This window comes from Peromyscus eremicus, chromosome 14 (assembly GCF_949786415.1).
Source record: "Peromyscus eremicus chromosome 14, PerEre_H2_v1, whole genome shotgun sequence".
Classification (NCBI taxonomy): domain Eukaryota; kingdom Metazoa; phylum Chordata; class Mammalia; order Rodentia; family Cricetidae; genus Peromyscus; species Peromyscus eremicus.
In genome coordinates this window covers 50,796,421-50,806,058 of record NC_081430.1, presented here as the reverse complement: position 1 = coordinate 50,806,058, position 9,638 = coordinate 50,796,421, and the positions used below count along the sequence as shown (strand labels likewise).

General features: G+C 45.2%; 1 protein-coding gene and 1 long non-coding RNA gene across 3 annotated transcripts in view; one reads left to right on the top strand and one right to left on the bottom strand.

The window, feature by feature from the left end:
* On the bottom strand, nt 1-498 carry LOC131924666 (uncharacterized). Its single transcript, XR_009382988.1, has 2 exons — nt 380-498; nt 1-349 (listed from the first exon to the last, which is right to left on the bottom strand). It is a non-coding gene; the product is annotated as an uncharacterized LOC131924666 (long non-coding RNA).
* Nucleotides 499-1,716: 1,218 nt separating this feature from the next.
* Nucleotides 1,717-9,638, top strand: part of Btbd7 (BTB domain containing 7) — a 91,980-nt gene continuing 84,058 nt past the window's right edge. The window contains exon 1 of one of the 2 annotated variants that reach the window (XM_059279932.1): nt 1,717-1,999. The gene's annotated coding sequence lies outside the window, so the exon portion shown is untranslated. The remainder of the gene's footprint in view (nt 2,000-9,638) is intronic. The other variant, XM_059279930.1, reaches the window with a different exon arrangement.

Genomic DNA, 9,638 nt, shown 5'->3' with positions numbered 1-9,638 from the left:
TGTGGTGACACGTACTTTAATCCCAGCCCTTAGGGCAGAAGCAGCCAGATCTCTGAGTTCTAGGCCAACCTGGTCTACAGAGTTCCAGGACAGCCAAAGCTACACAGAGAAACCACCTGAAAAAACCAAAACAAGCATGGTGTTTATTCATAGAGAGTCAAGTGCTCGAAAACTCCAGAGCAAGTTTCAAATCCATTTCCCAGAAAACTGAATAAGGGTACATTTATTGGATCAAGTTCCATCAACTGTAACTTGACCATCATGACCCATACATCAGAAATGTTGCATATAGTCAACTGAAGGAAGTAACTCATCAAGGAAAGTGAATTGCTGGACCTGATGATACACCCTCCCCCCCACCCCCCCCACCCCCCTCCACCCCCGTAATCCCAATGCTCTATGGATGAAAGTCGGACTAGGAGTTCAAGGTCAATTTCAGAAGCCAAAGTTCAGCTTGAGCTACATAAAAGTCTCAATACAAACACCCTCATATATATATATATATATATATATATATATATATATATATATATATATATAAAAGTAAAAGTAAGTGCTAAGGGCTGGTTACATCTTTAAAAGATTATTCTGGAACTAAGAAGTGAAATAGGTTAAACCGAGTCTGTTTATTCAAGAACTTAGGGCAATTGCTTCTACTCAGAGATGCTTTCAAAAAGACCATAAAGGGGCCAGAAAGATGGATCAGTGATTTAGGGCACTTGCTGGTCTTGCAGAGGACTTGTGCTGGATTCCTAGCACTCACGAGGTGGCTCTACAACCATCCATAAGGCCAGTGACACCAGGCAGGCAACGTTGGGCACATACATGCAAGCAAAATATCCATACACATAAAAACAAATCTAACACTATCAAAAAGAAGTGTGACAGTAAACTTGTTTCGGAAAGACGGGGAAAGACGGAAAACGCAAATCCCTGGAGGACAGAGCCTGGATTCTAGTCTTGGCTTGCCCGCTTCCTTAGCTGTAAAACAGTGATAATAACGCCTGTCCCAACTACCTCAAAGGGCGGTTTTGGCGTTCAGACATAAACCATGTATTTAACTGTGTTTTGAAAACTGTAGGACACTCCATAAATGTAAGTCGTTTTTGTAACTGCATCGCTGGAATTATCGCAAAATCATAAACAAGAGCTGTTGATGGAAGAGATCTGGCTCTCCCACGGGGGCACTGTGAGCTTCAACCTAGTTCTTTGTTGTTGAAACTTTACAGTGTCTTTTTTCTCACCTACTAGGTAACTAGCAAGGTACTACTTATGAAAGTACCAAGACGACAAAATGATTTAGGAAATTCTTGACAAAAAGAAGCCACCAAAACGCAAAGTCAGCCAGGAAGGAGTTTTCCTCCGGATCGCAGTTCTTTTTGAGGCAAGCATCGTTTGCCAACAACACCCGGTGGATGGCGGCCGCCGAAAGGAAATGAATCGGTGGAACTGGCTTTCCGGTGCCTTGTGATGATTATCCCATTCAGATACAATGAATAATACGCTATAATGCCAGGTTATGGGCAGGGTGCTGCAACAAGTACCCAGCGCCCCTTCACAGCCGCCTCCGGCCAACTTAGGCAGAAGAATGCGCGCGCACTCGCCACTTGGCCCGAGTCCCTGGGAACGCGCCTCCCAGCGTGCCCCTCCTCCCCTAACCCGGCGCGCCGACGTCGGGACACGTGACCGGGGCGTGCCGACAGCGGGGGCGGGCGGGGCCGTCCGGCTCCGCAGAGCGGCGCAAGCGCGCCAGGGCCGCGCCGGAGCGAGCCCCTCCTGCTCCCTGTCGGAGTCAAAATGGCGACAGGGAGAGCCTGGAGCAGTCCCGGAGCCTAAGCCACTGACAGGAGCGGGGAGGACGGCGGCGGCGGCGGCGGCGGCGGCTGGAGGAGAATGGCCGCGGGGGCTGGCGCCAGTGCGGACGGCGGCGCTGGGGGCGGCGGCGGCGGAGGCGACGGCAGCGGTCCCAGCAGCAGCCGCGGCGGGGGGAGCCTCCGAGGTGAGTGTCCCTCGGTGGCTGGGGCTGAGGAGCCGTCTCGCTGTCCGGCGCGGTGCGGGACGTCCGGCGGAGGAACGGGCCGTGGTTGGGCGTGGTGGCGCCTCGGCTGAGGCCCGGACGCCGCGGGAGTTGCCGAGGCGCTGGCCAGCCGGCCGTCTAAGGGCCCAGTGCGCCGGCGCGGGACGGGCCGGTCCCAGCGCCCAGAGGGGCGGGCCGGACAGCGCGCGGCCGACCGGGGCCGAGGCTGAGGCGCGGCGCTCGGGGCCATCGGATGCCCCTCCCACCCAGCCACCCCCGCCCTAGTGGCCGCGGGGGACGGACTCCCTTGCACTGGGCTTGGAGGGGCGGGACCCGCCGCACCCTGGACGGGGGAACCCGCTCCGGACGCGGACGCCTGTTTACGGGGTGCGGGGCCGCGCGCCGGTGGGCGTGAGGCCGGAGGAGCGGAGCTTAGGGAGGAGCGGGCCTGGGGCGGGCCGCTCCCCGCGGGCGACGTGAAATCGTCCGGGGAGAGTGACTATGGGAGGAAGGAAACTGGCGTTGAGCTTTGACAGGTAGGTGGAGAGACAATACGGAGGGAGCGTTTGATGGAGAAGCGGAGGCTGAGCTCCCTGGAGTACTTGGCGAAAGGCGTGCCTTCTCAGCGCCTTCTCTTCGGCTCTGCTGTTTACTCCCTTCCACGCACTCACACTCACTCTCGCACTCTAGGGTGAGAACTTTCTCACCGTCTTAGGAGAAACTCCGAGGAGTGTTGGATCTGCTTTGAACTAGCACAGCGCCTCTTCACATAGCAGCACGCATAATAAGTACTCTGGAGTAGGCCTAATTTACAAGGCAGTCTTGGCTCCCTTTCCTAGCTCACTGTTTCCTCAGCTCAGACATCTCACTGTAACGAGCAAGGAGGCAGTTTTGCAGTTCATTAGCTTTTCCAGCAAACGCTGTCTTTTGTCTCTGAGTAGCTAGCATCCCTGTCTTTTCAAAGATTCCTCACATTGTTAAGTGTGGAAGAAAGACTTGAAGTTCTATGAACCGTACATCCTTAAGAACAGCTGTGATTAGACTTGTCTTGGAATTTTGGAGTCAGAGAAACCTTTTGAGATTTGGGTGTGTTTTAAAGTGGGGAAAGTGGAACCTGAAAGGTGAGTTGCCATGGGTCTTAGCTAAGGAAGGGTGAGACCTGAACTGGGACTCAGGCTTCTGCAGACCCTTTATAGAGGGGGCTCTTTTCACTCCACGCCTGCACTGCCTACTCTTCATGGATTTCTTTCTCCACCAATGTACATCCCAATCACTAGGCCTTTGCACAATAAAGTGGAAAGCAGAAATGAGCACGTCTCTCTGAAACCTGGCAGCTACCTCAAAGTAACTGCTGAAGAGGCCACACACCCCCACACACACCATATTTATTAAAAATTGACATTTCATTTGAGGTTTTCTTAGGTGCATGACTAGGTTTTCATCAAATTATAGCCTGGCTCATTTTTACATGAGTTCAATAAAGCCCACAGGTCAGTATTTTGTTCTGTTAAACCTAACTCCTATAGTGTTCTGTGTCCCAACATGATGAGCATCTCAGGAAGTCCTTTCTTTCTATCTGGCTTTAACTTTAGGATTTAAAACACAGTGGTTTTCCAGATTATACTACCTAGTTTCCTTCTCTCCTTTTGTTGGGCTACAGAATTTTATTTATGGTGTGTCACAGGTCAACTTTCAGAAATATAATAGAATCAAGTGATTCTGTTTTCATATTTTAGTCACTGAGCTCAGATTACTCAAGTGATTATTGAAGGTCTGCTTTGTGTTTGAATTATTCCAGAGCTGGGGGAGGAAGTGAAGAAATATAATATGTAATAGACTTTGCCTCAAGGTTCTTATTGGAAAAAGATGCACTAACATGAGCCTAGAAGCCAATCCAGTGAGTTCTACTAATACAAAGAATGCTGTGGGAGTTCAGGGTAGAGGAAATTCTAGCAGGGCCTTAGGAGTTTAAATAACTTCCTGGGACATTTGGAACTTCAACTGGCCAATGAGTGTTTATATTTACAGAGAGGTTGGAGCAGTTACTTTGTGAGAAAAAAGCAAGTGTATAAACTGGAGATTGGCTCTGGGAAAGGGGAATAGAGGGAGACAAATGAGCAGATAGTAGAGTTTCTTGGGAAGATAATTTTCCATAGGAAACATTAGACAGCCAGAAGGTTATCTCTGTAGAAGGGTTTTAGTGTCAAATTGAGATTTGGATTTTTCTTTTATGCAAGTTATAACAACCCTTTAAAGACACTGTTTGTTATAAGCTGTCATCCACAGGTTGAGTTAAAAGAAGGCAAGAAAAAAATGAGCCAATAGTATTTGTCTTTTTGCGACTGGCTTGATGGTCCATTCATGTTGTACAATGTCTGAATTTCCTTCTTTTTTGAGGTAGAAGAACTCATTCTAAGTATATACTACATTTTGTTTATTCATCTGTTCTTGGACACCTGAGTTGCTTTCATCTTTTGACCACTATGTATAATGCTGGTGTGAACACGATGTAAAAATAACCTGTTGAAGACATTTCTTTAGTGTATTTTGGGTGTTTATCAAGCTCAAGAAAGTTTACATTTCCACCAGTAATGCACAAAGATTGTGTCCTGGGGTGTGTGTGTGTGTGAAGGGTTTCCCCTCCTTTTATACTAAGCCATTCTAAAGAGTGTGATGTGGTATCATTGTGGTTTTTTTATTAAAATTTTTTCATTCATTTTACACACCAATTAAAGATTCCCCTCTTCCCTCCTCCTTCCCCCCCCAGCCCCCCTCTCCCAACCCACCTCCCACTCCCCCCACAAAAAGGCAAGGCCACCCCTGAGAAGGCACATCCAATAGAGGCAAGTCCAAGCCCTTCTCCCTGCCTCAAGGCTGCACAAGGTGTCCCATTATAGGTAGTGGGCTCCAAAAAGCCCGCTCATGCACCAGAGATGGATTCTGATCCTACCGCCAGGAGGGCCCCCAAGCAGATCAAGCTACACAATTGTCTCGCCATGCAAAGGGCCTATTCCAGTCCTATGCATGCTTCACAGCCATTGATCCAACTTTCATGAGTTCCCACTAGTTTGGTTTGGTCGTCTCTGCAGGTTTCCCCATCTTTATGCACTGATACACTTGCTCATAGAATCCCTCTTCTCTCTCTTTAACTGGACTTCTGGAACTCTGCCTGGTGTTTGGTTGTGGATCTCTGCATCTGCTTCCATCAGTCATTGGAGAAAAGCTCTGTGATGACAGGGTGTTTACCGGTCTGATCACTGGGGTAAGCCAGTTCAAATCAGGCACCCTCTTCACTATTTCTAGTAGTCCAAGGTGGGGTCATCCTTGGGGATTCCTGGCAACTTGCCTAGCACGGGGGTTTCTCTCTATCCCCATGATATCTCCCTCTATCATGGTATCTCTTTCATTGGTTTCCCACTCCGTCTCTGTTCCAGCTCAACCATCTCATTCCCTTATGTTGTCATCCCCTATCCTCTACCCTCCATTGCCCACCCCTCATCCCCAGTTTACTCATGGAGATCTCATCTATTTCCCCTTCCCAGGGTGATCCATGCATCCCTCTGTGGGTCTTCCTTGTCAGCTAGCTTCTCTGGAGTTGTGGGTTGTTGTCTGTTTATCCTTTGTTTTACATATAATATCCACTTATGAGTGAGTACATACCATGTTTGTTCTTCTGAGTCTGGGTTACCTCACTCAGGATGATATTTTCTAGTTCCATCCATTTGCCTGCGAATTTCATGATGTCATTGTTTTGCTCTGCTGAGTAGTACTCCATTGTATATATGTACCACATTTTCTTAATCCATTCTTTAGTTGATGGGCATCTAGGTTGTTTCCAGGTTCTGGCTATTATGAATAGTATCATTGTGTTTTAACTTGCATTTACTTAATGGTTAGTAATGAATATCTTTCCTCTACGTAATGCATTTTGTCACTTCATCTGCCCCTTTGGATTTTTTTGAGAAAGGTTTTGAATCCCAGGCTAGCATCAAAATGCTTAACTTTCCTAGTGCTGGAGACATGCTCAGCTCCTTTCCCTGTTTCTTAAATCAAGTTGTTTGTTGAGTTACAGGAGTTCTTTGGTTTTCTGAATTTTGATCTCTTATCAATATGATTTTGTAAAATTACATTTACTTATTTTGTGTGTGCATACACACTTGTGGGTGGGTGCTAGTATGCTTGTGCACATTCCATAGCACGTGGCGGCGGGGTCAAAGAACAATTTAGCAGGAGTTGGTTCTCTCCATTCAATGTAGTTGGAAATGTGGGGATTGTGGGGATTGAATTCAAACTCAAACTCAGGTCAGGCTTGACATCTACAACAGAATGCAAAAAAATGTTTTCTACTAATCTATGGGTTTTTTCTCCTTTTGATATGGAAAAAAAATTTGCTTATTTGTTTGGGTTTTTTGTTTGTTTGTTTGTTTGTTTGTTTGTTTTGAGACCAGATCTTGCTATGTGATCAGGTTGGCTTTTGAACTAGTGACCCTTCCTTCTGTGCTTCCCAAGCAGTGGAATTGCAGGCATATACCACCACACCTAGCAAAAACTGAAAAAAAATTTCTGTGGTGTTGGTCTTCTGCCACTACTAAGCTACGTCTGTAGTCTATCAAAAAGTTTTTAACTATGATGAATCCCTGCTTACCTAATTTTTCTTTTGGTGTCATTTATGGAAATTGTTGCCAAATCCAGTATTATGAAGGTTTTCTTCTTTTGTTTTCTATTAAGAGTTTTATAGTTGTAGATATTCTATTTATCTTTTTAAGTATAGCTGTCCAGTTTTCCCAGTTCAATAGCCTTGGCACCTTAATGAAAATTATTTGAGGGGTTAGGAGTGTAGTTTAGTTGTAGAAAGTATGTCTAGCATGTACAAGGTGAGGAGAGGGGAAGGAGGGAGGGATCAAGGAGGAGATAGGAAGACCATTGAACCATAAGTGCTAGGTTTTGTTTTGGGATTCTTGGTAGGTCTGTTTATGTTGGTTCCAGGCTGTTTTAATATCTGCTTTGTAGTCAAGATTTAAAATCAACAAACATGATCCTCTGCATTGTTCTTTTTAAACTTTTTTTTTTTTTTTTTTTTTTTTTTTGGTTTTTCGAGACAGGGTTTCTCTGTGTAGCTTTGCGCCTTTCCTGGAACTGACTTGGTAGCCCAGGCTGGCCTTGAACTCACAGAGATTCACCTGGCTCTGCCTCCCGAGTGCTGGGATTAAAGGCGTGCGCCACCACCGCCCGGCCGCATTGTTCTTTTTTTATGATTGTTTTGCAGTGGGATCTCTTGAGATGCTATAGACATTTAGAATAGATTTTTCTAATGAAAACTATTGGGATTTTGTTGTTTTACTATATATGTAAGTTGCTTTGGGTATTATTAACTTTTTGCACTTATTTGTTGTGTGTGTGATTGTGTGTATAAGACTGACTGCACATGTGTGTCAGTGCTCTTGTGTACCTGTGGAAGTCAGAGCAACTTATGGAAATTAGGTCTTTCTTTCCCACTTTGTGAGTTCTGGCTATCAAGCTTAGGTCCTCAGGCTTGGCAGCGATGACTTTTACCCTCCATGACCCAGTCTTAACTTTTTTTTGTGTGTGGAGGGTGTCAAGATAGGGTTTCTCTGTGTACCCCTAGCCGTCCTGGAACTCACTCTGTAGACCAGGCTAGCCTTGAACTCCTGCATCCACCTCCTGAGTGCTGGGACCAAAGGCATAACCACCACCACCCAGCTTATCTTAACATTTTAACAATGTTAAATCTTTGATTTGAGTTTCAGCAGTGTTCTTCCTTCCCTTCCTCTTCTCTCCCTTACCCCTTCCTCCTTTTTTCTATCAGGGTCTTATGTAGCCCAGACAGGCCCTGAACTCCTAATCATCTGTCTCTAGCCTGGCAAGTGCTGGAGTTACAGGTATCCTCATGCTCAGCTTTTCTCCTTCTTCCCCATAGGCCATGCTTGTACTGATGAAACAAATGCTTTCAACAATGGTTTTCAATCTTCAGTGTCAAAGTCTCTCATCAAGTTGGTGTTTATTCCTAAGTATTTTATTCTTTTTGATGCTGTTGTTTGTTTGTTTGTTTTGTTTTGTTTTGCTGTGAGACAGGGCTTTCCCATGTAGCCCTGGATGGCCTGTAACTTGCCATGTAGATCAGACCAGGCTGGCCTTGAACTTGTGGTGTGATCCTCCTGCCTTCACCTCCCACGCGCAGGGATTCTAGTCTAAACCATCATACCAGGCTCATTTTGGATTATTTATTGTTAGTATATAAAAATACATCTCGGGGCTGGACAGATGGCTCAAAGATTAAGAGCACTGGCTGCTCTTCCAGAGGTCCTGAGTTCAATTCCCAGCAACCACATGGTGGCTCACAACCATCTATATGAGATCTAGTGCCCTCTTCTAGGTGTGCAAACAAAACACTGTATACATAATAAATAAATCCTTAGAAAAATAAAAATAAATAAAAATACATCTCACTTTTAATGATTTTTGTATTTTGTAGCTTTGTTGTGTTTATCCTAACAGGTTCTTTTTTGGATGGGGGGAATGTATAATTCTTTTCTGCAGCTAAGATCAAGTCTAAAAACAGTCAGTTTACATCTTTTTTTTTCTTCCAATTTGAATGCCTTTTATTTATTCTTTGTCTTAGTGCTCAACTAAGGTTCTTAGTACCTGTGTTGACTAGAAGTGGTGGAAGTGACCCTACTTAGATTGTTGTGAATCTTAGAGGGAAAGTTTTCAGTCTTTACTGAAACATTGAGTCACATACACACACACACACACACACACACACACACACACACACACACACACACACACGGTCTCATGTAGCCCAGACTCCACTGAGAAAAATGTTAGCACAAGTTTTTTGTGTGCAGCATTTATTATGTGAGTTAGTCTTCTTATAGTCTAGATTTATTATTTTAGCTGGTATGTTTTTTGTTTTTTTTTAAATGTGGGTTCTGCAAGAGTGTCTATCCTGGTAAATGAGAAAATTGTAGTGTCATTGGCAGAATGATATGGCAGTACTGGGTTTATTTGCATGGCTGTTTTTGTTTTGAGCCAGGGTCTCACTATGTACCCCAGGCTGTCCTGGAACTCACTGTGTAACCCAGCTGGCCTCTAAACTAGTGAAGGTCTCTAACTAACCCCTTCCTCAGCCTCTCAAGTGCTGGGATTATTGGTGCAAGCCACTGTCACGCTTATTTGTGAAACATTAAAAACCATTTTCATGTGTGTTTGTTCTATAATAAAACACTGACTTTGGACACCAAACCTCTGTTTACAGTCTGACTATAGTCTTATGATTTTGTTTTATTTTTGTTGGCATCACGTTGTTACCCAGGCTGCTCTTGAACTCTTAGGCACAAGTGATCTTCCTGTTTCAGCCTCCCCAGTAGCTGAGATTATAAATACACACCACTGCACCAGACTTTTATCACTTCTGATCACAAGTAAGTTGCCTAATCTGTTTGAAGGTTAATTTTCTCTCTTGTTATAAAAGAAATAGGGGCCAGCAAGATGGCTTAGCAGATAAAAACACTTGCTGCTAAGCCTGATGACTTGAGTTTGATGAGGATCCCTGGGATCCTCATGGTGGAAGTAGAGAACTGATTCCTACCAGCTGTCC